This window comes from Spermophilus citellus (assembly GCF_964194105.1).
Source record: "Spermophilus citellus genome assembly, chromosome: 7".
Lineage (NCBI taxonomy): Eukaryota > Metazoa > Chordata > Mammalia > Rodentia > Sciuridae > Spermophilus > Spermophilus citellus.
Genome location: NC_138188.1, coordinates 160,099,073 through 160,110,755, shown reverse-complemented (window position 1 = coordinate 160,110,755; position 11,683 = coordinate 160,099,073). Strand labels below are relative to the sequence as shown.

The 11,683-nt window shown below is 50.4% G+C and overlaps 1 long non-coding RNA gene across 1 annotated transcript; it reads right to left on the bottom strand.

Moving 5' to 3' along the window:
- Positions 1-4,379: 4,379 nt before the first annotated feature.
- LOC308653508 lies at positions 4,380-6,323 on the bottom strand. The gene is made up of 3 exons (XR_014023059.1): positions 6,169-6,323; positions 5,732-5,898; positions 4,380-5,465 (listed from the first exon to the last, which is right to left on the bottom strand). It is a non-coding gene; the product is annotated as an uncharacterized lncRNA (long non-coding RNA).
- Between the last annotated feature and the right edge of the window lie 5,360 nt (positions 6,324-11,683).

Genomic DNA, 11,683 nt, shown 5'->3' with positions numbered 1-11,683 from the left:
GATGTGCACTATGGATGATTGCTGCGCTTTTTTCTACTAGATTATAAGATTCTTGAGGGTGAACGAAAACTATTAGTTTCCAATGGATGCTGTAACGAGTCCCACACAGTGGCTTAAAACAACACAAACATTTAATCGTACAGTTCTGGAGCTCAGAAGTCTGAAATGGGTCTCACTGGGATGTCACAGGGGAGTCAGCGGGACCAGTTCCTCCTTGAAGCTCCCGGTAGAGTCCGTTCCCCTGACTCTCCAGCTTCTGAGTCCACTGCATTCCTTGGCTTGTGGCCCCAGCACTTTGAACTCTGTTCCTGTGGCCACATTTTGGAAGTACAGGGCTGAAGCTGGGAAGTGCTGGGGAGGGCAAGAGGCACGGAGCAGGGGAGTGGAGGGCAGAGTCCTGGGGTCAGAGCTTGGGTTGGAATCCCAGTTCCACTATCTCTAGTTGGGTGACCTGGGAAAGTGCATTGCACCTTGGTGTCTATTCTGTGTCTCAGAGGAGATGATGGCAGTGCTTTCCTGTGGCTAGGGAGAGCAACTGTCCAGATTCCGCCTGAGGAGTTCCTTGGATGTGGGGCTTTCAGTGTTAAATCACAACGGTTCCAGGCAGCTCAGGATGAGTGGGGCTCCCTGCTAAGAGTTCAACAACCTTAATTACCACCGGTTTCTTGGATTTGAGATTCTCTAATTGCCAGAGTGTGGGAGGAAGAGAGGAGAGGGAGACTTGGTGCTGCAGGAGAGGTCCGAGCCTGACCTTCAAGGGCACAGGGAACCCTGGGTGCCCCTCCTTGTGCCCTGAGACAAATGGCGTGCCTCAGGGGAAGAAAAGAGGAAGACATGAACACCCAACCAGGGAACTCCCAGCATGATGGGTGGGTGGGGACTGAGCGTGCAAGACCAAGGTGGAGACAGTACTCTGTGTGTGTCTGTGAAGGCATGTGTAAGTGACACGTATATGCTGCAGTTTGGATAAGTGTCCCCATGGCACCATCGGGAGGTAGTGGGACCTGTAGGACGTGGGGCTTAGTGGGAGGAAAGCAGGTCACTGGGGACGTGCCTTTGAAGGGATGTTGGGACCTCGGCCCTTTCCCTCTCTCTGCTTCCTGGAAATCATGAAGTGAGCAGCTTCCTCCACACACTCCCTCAGGCCCCAGCAATGAGACCAGCCATGAGCCGAAATAAACCTTTCCTCTCGATAAGTCGATGACCTCAGGTATGTTGTAGGGGAAAGTAGACTAACAGTACCTATCTCTGTCTACCTAAAACTGGAGGTGTGTCACCAAGCATATGTTCAGCATGCTGACATTTTTGATTCTAGACCATGTAAATGTGCGTGTGTGTGTGTGTGTGTGTGTGTGTGTGTGTGTGTTTATAATTTCTTATCTAAAATGTTTGAGGCCAGCATGTTTCAGATTTCAGACTTTTTTGGATTTTGGGATATTTGCATAAACAAAATGAGATATCGTAGGGCAATGAGACCCAAGTCTGAACATGACATTCATTTATGTCTTCTGTATAACTCACACATGTATCCTGATAGTGACTTTATATAATATTTTAAGTAATTTTGTGCATGAAACAAAATTCCATGGTGTGAAATTTCCCACCTGTGGTATCATGTTGGTGCTCGAAGTGTTTTGAGCTTTAGCTATTTCAGGTTTTTAGTTTTTGGGTTTTTTTGTATTGTAGATGTTTAGGGGTGCTCCTCCTGTGTAACACACACTACACGTGGCTGAAAACCTTAACGCAATACTTGCCCTATAAACGCTCTGCGCTCTGCCGCGTTCTGTCCTGTTTACTTTCGTTCCTGTCACTTACTGGCGGTGACCGCCTAGATTTTGCAACTCATTGGTGGGCTGTGGTCCCTGCAGGCAGCAGTGTGGGAACAGGATCTTGCAGGTGCCTGGGCAGGGAGAGGGGAAGCCTGCATTGTACCATTGCGTCTTTGGAGGCTCCTGTGGCCAAGGTGGGCCTGGTGGGCCTGCCTCTAGAGGCTTCCGCCTGGCAGCTGCAGCTGACCTCCTTCCCTCTCGGTCCTTCCTGACCTCTGCCTGCTTTGTTTCCTACAGACTCTGTTTTTCTCTCTTTTGACCCAGTCCCTAGACCTTTTGGCTTCTCTGAGCAGGTGTCTCTGGGCTTCCTGACCCTCCCTGTCTTCTGATTAGCTGTGTGAGAGGGGCAGGTGGCAAGCCCTGGTGAGTGCTGAGCACTGAGCGGCCAGTGGGGATGGTGGATCTCCTGCAGGCGCATGGCCGCCCTGTGAGCCGGTACTGTATCCCCTGCGTGTACAGCCGGGAAACTGCTCCTGTGAGCAGCAGTGCACCCTGGGGCCTGAGCCCGCGTGAGCAGCCCAGCCTGTAGGCCCAGGCCACCTGGGCCATGGCTGTGGGTTGGCTTTGTGCTGTCCCAATTCCCCTGCATCTTTCCTGGGGACGGTGGCTTAGGGGAGATTCCTGTCACCTCCTTGGTGTGCGAATACCTTCATGGGAGGCAGCTCCTCACCCTTTGGTGTTGGCCTGGCCCAGGTCTGGGAACTTTTCAGGGGGTCATTGAATGTGGAGGGGTGTCGTTTTGCTTTCAAGAATGCCAGGGGGTCAGAGCTGCAGCTGGTGTCCTGGGCCCGCCTGTCGGTCTTTGTTTGCTGGGAGGCAGTTGTGTAGCCATGCTGGCGGGGGCTGAGCATTTCTGAGGAGGCTAAGCTTCGTCCAGGTGTGGGGAGGCTGCTCTTTGCAGGTCATGAGCTCCCCGTTCCTGGAAGTGTCCAAGCCAGCCTGCCCACGAAAGCCTCCTGGAATGCACCATTTTAAATACTCAAAACTTAGCATGGTGCAGGACGGGCTCACAGCTGCTTTCTGGATGGACGAGTTTTTGAGCGGCTATGACCCTTCCTCCCCAGCAGACCTCAGATGCGCGATTTCTGGAAAGGACAGTGAGGGATTGGTCTAAGTTCTCACCGGCTTTTCCTTCCCCAGAGTGCCTGAGAGAGGGTAGCCCAGCTCCTTGAAAAGCCCACAGAGAGCCAGGCCGTTCATGATTTGCAGGATGCCCTACGAATCCCCTCTGCATTCCCCTTCTGTAGTGAGCTAAGTCCATTTCCCTCCATCGTCCTTGCTGGTGACAGCAATCTGGGCTGGAGCAGACACATCCTCCATGAAGTGGAGCACTTGCATGAGGCCGCGTCCCCTGGCATGTCCCAGAGCTGGGTTGGCCACTGGCCTGCCGTCTGTTTTTGCCAATGAACTTTCACTGGCCCATGATAAACATTTTACGGAGTGTCTGTGGTTGCTTTAGGCCACAAAAGCAGAGTCAAGCAGTTCCAACGAAGAGCACATGGCCCCCAAGCCTCGAATGTTTACTGCCCCTTGTTGATAGCTGCAGTTTGGTTACCCTCCATTCATGGTGAAGAGATTCCAGGTAGAGGCTGCAGGTGTGGGTTTACCTGATGGGGATGCTCAGCACTGCACACCCAGGTGCACCCCAGGAGAACTGGGAGCAAGCACCCAGCAAGGAGTGTCCCGAGTAGCGCGGCTCACCAGAGCTCAGAGGAGAGATCTGCCCCACGCCCCTTGGTTGTGAATGGGGAGGCCACAGGCCCTCCGTCCTGGATGTGGTGATCTTGGGTAAAAATCAATTCATCAGACCAATCAGCTTACATTTTCTCTCATTTAGATGTTGGCGTAACATGAAAAATTCCATGATGAATACGAAAATATTGAAGAAATAGGCTTTTCTTTATTTTTAATCATCGGAAGCCAAAATTCTCATTAATGCTGTTGAAGCATTTCTGTTCAAGTTCTTAACTAATCCAGCAAAACATCACAGTTGATGAATTAGGCCAATTTAGCATCTTGTTTATTTGGTCAACAGGTTTTAATTGAATTCATTTTGGGCCAATGGCCTGGGGCCCTGGACTAAGCCATTGCCTGTCGAGTGTGACAGTGGGGATCCTAGTTGTACCCCAGTTTGCTCGTGCCTGACGCTTCTTGATCATGGCTGAATGAGTTCCAAGGAGACAAGCAGATTTGGCTGGCCCTGGCAGTGGAAAAACTGAGAACGCTGGGGTCCCTGCCCTCAAGGGTGGTCTTTGGGGTAGCCTGGGGCTGTAGAGACATCCTGAGATGAGCTGGGACCAAGTCAGGTCTCTGGCCCACAGGGCTGCTCTGCGACAGTGTGTTAACCTGGCCTTTCCACTGGGTGAGCACCACTCACGGTAATGGCTGGTGCCGCTGGTGATCTCGGATCCTCCCTCAGAATCTATAGAAGTGATGGCCCCTCTCTCCAGAGCGATGCACACTCAGCCGTTTGTTGGCTTCCCGGGCTGCTGGGGTAAAGCACCAACAGCAACTTCCTGACGTGGTTCTGGGGCCAGGAGTCTGAGATCCAGGTGTGGGCGGGCGGCTCCTCCTGAGGCTGGGAGGAAGGGCCTGTGCCAGGCCTCTCTCCGGGTGGCGTCTCTGTGTCTTCTCTCTCTGCTCACGTCTGTGCTTGAATTCTCTTTCAGATGAGGACACCAGTTACCTCATTTGACCTTCCTCAACTCTGAAAAGATCCTGTAAATAGAGTCACATCCTGGGATCCTGCGTGAGGTGAGGACTCTAGCCTACTTTCTGGGGACAGAGGGACACAATGCAACCATGACACTGGCAACATGAAACACCTGTAGTTAGAGGGTCCAGAGGACCCAGGCGTGGTAGACAGCATCATCTCTTTCCTTCTGGCCCGTCCCATGGCTGGACTTGGGCAGGGGAGCTCATGTGAGAGGCCCTGCCTGTGCTGTGTGGTTGGGTCTGGCTTCTTTTGCCCCAGCCATTCTCCATGAGAAACAGACGTCCCAGGGAAGCCAGGATTAGACAGGCAGTCGGTGCAGATAGGGAAATCAAGTCAGGTGGATCAAGGAGGCCAATTCTGAGTGAGTCTGGCCAGTTGGAGACAGTCCCCTGGGGGATTAATTCCTCCAGAGCCCTTCCTCTACCCTATCAAGAACCTGCCCTGCTCCAACCTGTTGCCAAGGTAACCAGTCCCAGGAATTGCCCGTCCCTACAGGGAGCCACAAGGCTGTTAATTAATGTATCCTGGCTGCTCATCCTGCCCTTTCCCTTCAGCTCACCTGGCTCCCACCTTTTGGCCCTCCCACCCAGCATCCCTGGGCTGGTCCCCTATGCAGGAAGAAGAAAGATAAGGGGGAGAAGGCAGGGGGACAAAGGAAGCATAGGACATATAAAAAGGGCAGAGCACCTCACTTGTTGGGACACCAGCTATGGCCTCCTTACCCCTTTTTTAATAAACCCTGCCTTATATGCTTGCCTCAGCGTGCCTCTCTAATGTTCAGACTTCAACAGGTGGGGAAGCAGGACTCGTCACCGATAACTGGTGGTAACACCAGTAGCTGCAGAGAGGTTGGCCTGGTCCCAGAATGAGAGCCACAGGGACCTCACTTGAACCCAATCTGTAGAGCCGCCCCAGCCAACCTGCAGAAACAGAGAGAGCAAGAAATACACATTTGTTGTTCTAAGCACAAGATTTGGGACTGTTTGTTATGTAGCATTACCACAGCAATGGCTGATGAATACAGTAGATCATAAATTGAAGTTCACAAAATGCCTGCTGTGATTATGGGGAATAGTTAATGGTTATACCGTTGATATTCAAACTAAAGACTCATGAGATCATTATTCAATTGAATACTTATTGTACACATGAAGAAACCAAGATCCCGAGGGGTTAAGCAACTCACCCAGTCACAGAGCAGAGAGAGATGAGAAGCCAGAATTCCGCGTGGACTTGCCCTTTTGTGGCTCTGAGTGGTGTGATCATAGGGGTCGGTGTAGAAGTGGAACCAGGCTGGAAACTAACTTTCAAGGTTTCTTCCCGCAGGGTTGGCTTCAGAGCCCTTGCCAGGACCTTTAAGGGACGGTAACAAGCAGCAAGATGAATTTCCTCTTTTGGTTCTTGTTCCTTGGAGGGAGACTGAGCAGGACATGGGGTGGCTTCGGGGCAGGAAGAATAATGGAAGGGGGAGGGAGGGAGGGAGGGAGGAATATTTTGGGCAGAGGCTGGAAATTCAGAAGGAAAGGCTGAAGGTGGGAGGGAGCCTGTGAGTGAGAATGGAGGGGGAGAGTGGGACTGGAAAATAAAGGTTGCCGATGGCAGAGAGGGGGCTTCCCCACAAACCTGGGTGGGGGCCAGCCACTGGTGAGAAATCCAACAGCTCAAATCTGCTGGTTCAAGGGGCTCCGGGAAAATCTCCTCCCAGGCTTCAAGTTGCTGCGAGCAACAACTGTGCTCCCCAAACCGCAGCCTGGTGGAGCCAAAGACAGCAGGTTCTGCGCGGACTGTCCCAGGGCCAAGTTGGAAGAAGATCCAGACAACAGCTCATATGGCACTCAGAATCAAAAACAAGCTTTTGAACCAGCCAGACGCTAATTAAATCAAAGCCGTGCTGGAAACGCCAGCCAGGGGCTGGGAAGGGCTGCCCAGGCTCAGGTTGCTCAACGTGAGCTCGCCAAGAGCAGACCAGGGGCTCCGTGTGCCATTACTGATGAAGCGTCTAAGGCTGCAGCTGCTTGTCCTCAGATCCACCTGTCCTGGGGGCGGCTACGTAGCTTGTGAAGCCTCTGGCTCAAGACGTAATTACGAATGTCAGTACAGCCTCGTCAGAGTTTGGAATCGAACTCATCAGGGCCCTTCTGTGTGCAGGATCCTGTGTGGCTGAGGCTGGTGCGGGCCTGAGGCTGACCCTGTCTTTTTGGGGCAGTTCATGGTGATGACACTCACTTCAGGCAGATTAAGGTGCATTCAGACAGATGCTGGGTGTTGAGCATGGCTATCAGATCCATCGCAACGACAGAAATGTTTTATCTACTTAGAAAACGCCAGAATCGACTGGGGAAATCATATTTCTGCTCCTCACTGGGGGAGCTGCAGTGATCTGATGGCAAACAATGAGCCCTGTCCTTTGGCCCAGACTGTGAAAACTGCCAACCCACCTGGTGGCACCAGGCACAGTTGTTTTCCAGGACTTTCAGGTATTCCAAAGAAGCCTCTGTCTAGGTTTGCCACACCACAGACAGGCCACCCAGTTAAAGGTGAGTTTCAGATATGAAACAGAAACATTTTTAGTAAATTTGGGACATACTTATACTAAAAAAAATTTTATTGGGTATTGGAAACTCAGATTGGACCAGGTATCCTCTATCTTTATTTGTTAGCACTGGCAACCTGATATTGAACACTTTCTCAAGATGCTGGGTCTGTAAGTGGTCACCACCAAATTTCTGGCTGTGATTGGGACACCAAGCTGGGCTAGCATGTCAGAATGATGGACCTCCTCACCCACAGTCACACTTGGTGGTGACCTTCATTTCCACAGCTGGAGAATCCATCTGTACCTGGCCTTCATGTGATCAGCCTCTTCTGATGACAATTCTAAGGGGTGACAGCCAAGCAAACCAAGAGGCGTCCAATCACAGATGGAAGTTCCTCAGAGCACGCAGGAGCAGTGTGCCCTCCTGAAGAGGTTGCTTGCGTCTGTCCAGCACCCAGCTGTGGGGCAGAGGCGTGCAGAGCTTCAGAGGCACTGGAGATCACGCATGCGTACTTTCGCACAGTGCGCTTTACTGGAAACGCTTGCTTCATGAGCGGCCCCCGCATGTTACACAGATGTTACACAAGCAGCCTTGGCATGGGAATCCTGGGTGGAAAGTCTCTGCAAAGTCCTTTGGAGCCTTCTAACAAATGTTTGCCTCCGTCTTGAAGCCTGAAACAAATACGCCTTCCCCTCAAGAAACATCTGCTAGGGAGAAGGAGGCCTCCAGCGGACGGCAGAAGCAGCGTTGGCCGATTGGCTGACCTCGCCAGCTGCCAGCCTGGGCTCCAGCCAAGACCCAGGCCTTCGTCAGAACCGGGGACGGCAGCTCTGCTGAGCACCTTTTGCTGAATAGACCTAGCGGTGATTTTGATAAGGATGGGTGTTTGACACCCAGGGCTGGCGGTGTATCAAAAGCCACCATGATCATATTCAAAAGAAGTATTGGCCACTGCGTGGAAGACTTTGTGACAGATAAATATACCAGGTTTCATATAAATATGCACAAATTTTATGTTTTAATAAAAAATAATTAAAAACTCTGGCTTCCATCAGCCCTCTCTCCTGCCGCGTGCCCACGGGCAGAGGTGGGTTGGCAAGTCCTTTCTGGTGGGCTGAGACATTTCCAAGGAGGAGACAAACAGATGTGAATGGTGTCTCAGAGGACTCACAGGAACATAGCCACAGAGCTGCAGAGTCCTGTAGGTCAGCGCTGCCCAACAGATGCCCGATGTGGGCGCTTTGCTCTGGAACACTTCTCCTGTACTCATATTTTAAAAAGTAGAACAATAGTGACTTTAATTTTGATAATGTAGGCATTTAACCCAGCATTTCCAACCTCCATCATCTCACCATATACTCAACGTACAGATGATCAGCGGGGGTAAGTTTAGATTCCCATCTATGAGACTCCTGTAAATGACAGATTTATCTTGTGACATTGACTTGAAAATCAATGCAAGTGCTGTGACTTTGACTCTCCCCCTTGCTGATGCTGGGCAGATGAGGTCCCCACAAATATGCCTGTGGGTGGGAGGAGGAGGAGGGCTTGGAAGGAGCCTCCTTGGACATCAGAGTGGGACTTGCAGCCCTGGTGACCATGGGTGTCCCTCCTAAGGAGAGCCAGCCAGGGCCGGGGTGGGCTAGAGGGTGGAAGCCCAGCTCCTGGGCAGGCCCTCTGGGGTCTCTACTTGCCCATCATGGAGCCTCCAGTCTGGAGGGGCTTGTTGAGGTTGGTGGAGATGCCGGAGAGGCTGCGGGGAGGGAAAGAAGGAAGCGCAGGCGCCGGCTGCCCACGTGGGTTGACCGTGGAGCTGCGGGGGGTGATCTGCAAAGCTGGAGCTCCAAGGAGTTCCCTCGACGAGATCTTAGCAGAAAGTCAAGTCCCCTCAGGCAGCATCCTTAAGAGGAAAACGAGACAAACCAGGAAGAATCCAGGGGATTGTGGAGAAGATACACAGTGAGGTCCTCCCAGGGTGTATGTGAGTCCACGGGAAAGGAAAGGCCAGGATAGCAGTCTTAGCATGGTGAACCCTTCCGGAACGTTCTAGGCTGTGGGTAAGGTAAGGCTCACATCTCTGTCCACACTCCTTTTGTGTGACAAAATGTCCCTGAGAAGACAGGGGCATAAAGATTCCTTGTGCACGAACACTGTGCTGGGAAATAAGTTCCCTGCTCGTTGGGATGGTGGTCTCTAGGGACATCCCGGGAGAGCGCCATCAGCCCAGAGCGCAGCGATGGATTCTGCTGTCCCTGGAGAAAGCCCGGAGGAGGGCGTGGATCCTCAGGCTTTCATCTTTTACCAGAAAAAAAAAAAAAAAAAAAGGAAATGCTGTATTCATCTTGGGTGCGGAAGTTTCTGGAACACGAGTACCTAATAATGATTTCTCCAGCTCTGTTCCTCCGGGGAGTTGCATCTGGGTAATTCTGGGGCCTTTTCGTTCCTTTGGAGACACTAAGTGGGATGCTGGAAGAAGCCGCCTGATCTGGAGCCTCATGTTAGGGACCCAGGGACACACTTGCTGCCTCCCTCGGGATGTGGACACGGAAAATGAGAATCCCAGGACCTGTGGCCGGGGACGAGGGAGTGGAAGAGAAAGCCCTACATGGCTTTCGTGCCGGGGAGAAAATGTTCCTCAAACCTAGAGTGACGGTCTCTGGGAAACACGGATCTCTTCCAAGATCAATCCTCTCCGGCCGCTGACCACTGACCTCTAAATTCCCGAACCCAGACCGACATGCTCACTAAATCCCCCACCACCCATATAAGCCCAGTCCCCTCCTTTGTTCAGGAGCTCATTTTCCACTGGGAAAGGGGGTCCCTTCCTGTAGGTGTGGTCCCATTCCTGAATAAAGGCTGAAATGAAGTTTGCGTCCGGCCTCTGTCCATGTGCTAACAACGTGGACCTAAGGCCTAAGATGCACCTGGCCCAACACCAGCCCTTCTGAGAGGCATCTCCGCCACACATGGCTCCAGATCTAGGGCGTCATTTCCAAGAGCTGTGGCTCATCTGCTCATAAAAATTAGAAGAAAACCTGTTTTCTCTAGGTATCCAAGTTTGGCTTATTGCAGAAAGTTGCAAAGTCAGAGTGCAGAGCAGGGGTGAAATTCACCCGCAGTAACGAGGACAGCCACAGTGACCTCTTGGCAGAGACCATGCTGAGCTGCGTGGCTGGATCTTACTGTGTTGATATTTCACCTGCTTTTCCTACTGACTATACCACAAGTATTTTCCATGTCACTGAAAATTATTCGTAAGCATGATTAAAAAAAGAACTTTTATTATGGAAACTGAAAGCCCTATCCCAGCCCGGAGAGCCGTGTCCCATGGGCCTGATGAACTGACCATCACCCATCCTGACAGTCCTCAAAACACAGCCGGTCTTGTTTCTTCTTGCCCTCTAATTCGCCCTTCCCAAATATTTAGAAGCACTTTCCAGGAGTCATATAATTGTATCTCTAAATAGTTCAATATGCAGTATCTGAAAGATAAGGAACAGAAGAAGAACTTAAAAAAAAAAGGAACCACAAACCATTCTCCCGAGTAAAAAATATTTTTAAATACCACCAACTGTCTAGTCAGTGTGCCATTTCCCCAATTGTCTTACGTATTTTATTTTTTCATAGTTTGTTTGTATTGGAATCCAAACAGGTTTCGCTCACTTGGATCTGTTCACTGTCTCTTTTTCTCTCCCGTGGTGTTGTAGTCTATTATTGAATAAACTGAAGCATTTGCCCCAGACTTTCCTATACCTAGTGTTTAAATGATATTGCTGCTTTTGTCTACCGCGTTTCTCGGTCCCTTGTTTTTCCTGTACTTTGGTAGTTAGATCCAGGGATTTGATCAGATTCAAGTTCAAATTTCTGGGAGAGTCAAAATGACTCCCTAGATGTCACTTGAATTTTTTCATAAGAAAGTGGTCAATGTCAGTCTTTCTCTCTCCCTTTCTCATGTGATTACTCTTGCCTCGGTCCATTCTTTAATTTGAAATAGGACCTTAGACCACTTCCTTTTTGTTGGTTAATTGGAATCCTTCCCCCGTCAATTCCTTTGTTACTCTGTAGTTTGTGAGCTACATGGAAAAACCACACACTCAATGTTCTATCCTTCTTCTTTATCAGTTTCAAAGTATGGGATGGGGTTCATTGCCATTGTTCAATTTTGACCAATGAGCTTTTAAATATTATTGTAAATCTATGAATTTAATATGATACAATTAATCATTCTTTTTTTAAAAAAATATTTATTCTTAAATTTTAGGTGAACACAATATATTTGTTTTACATTTATGTGGTGCTGAGGATCGAACCCAGAGCCTTATGCATGCTAGGTGAGTGCTCTACCACTGAGCCACAACCCCAGCCCTTAATCATTCTTAATGATGCTAAACTTGTACATTTTTGGTAAGAGCTTATTCAAATGAACTCCTGATTTCTTTTGACACGTCACCAGTAACTTTTGGTAGCTTCCTTATTTTCTGGATGCCAAAATTTTAGGTTTACCTCTGTACTTCCTTCAGCCCTTCCTCCAAGTGGCCTTCAGGTGGGACATGGTATTTAGACACCACGGTGTGACTCTGTGAGTGCTCAGTGCTGCTGGG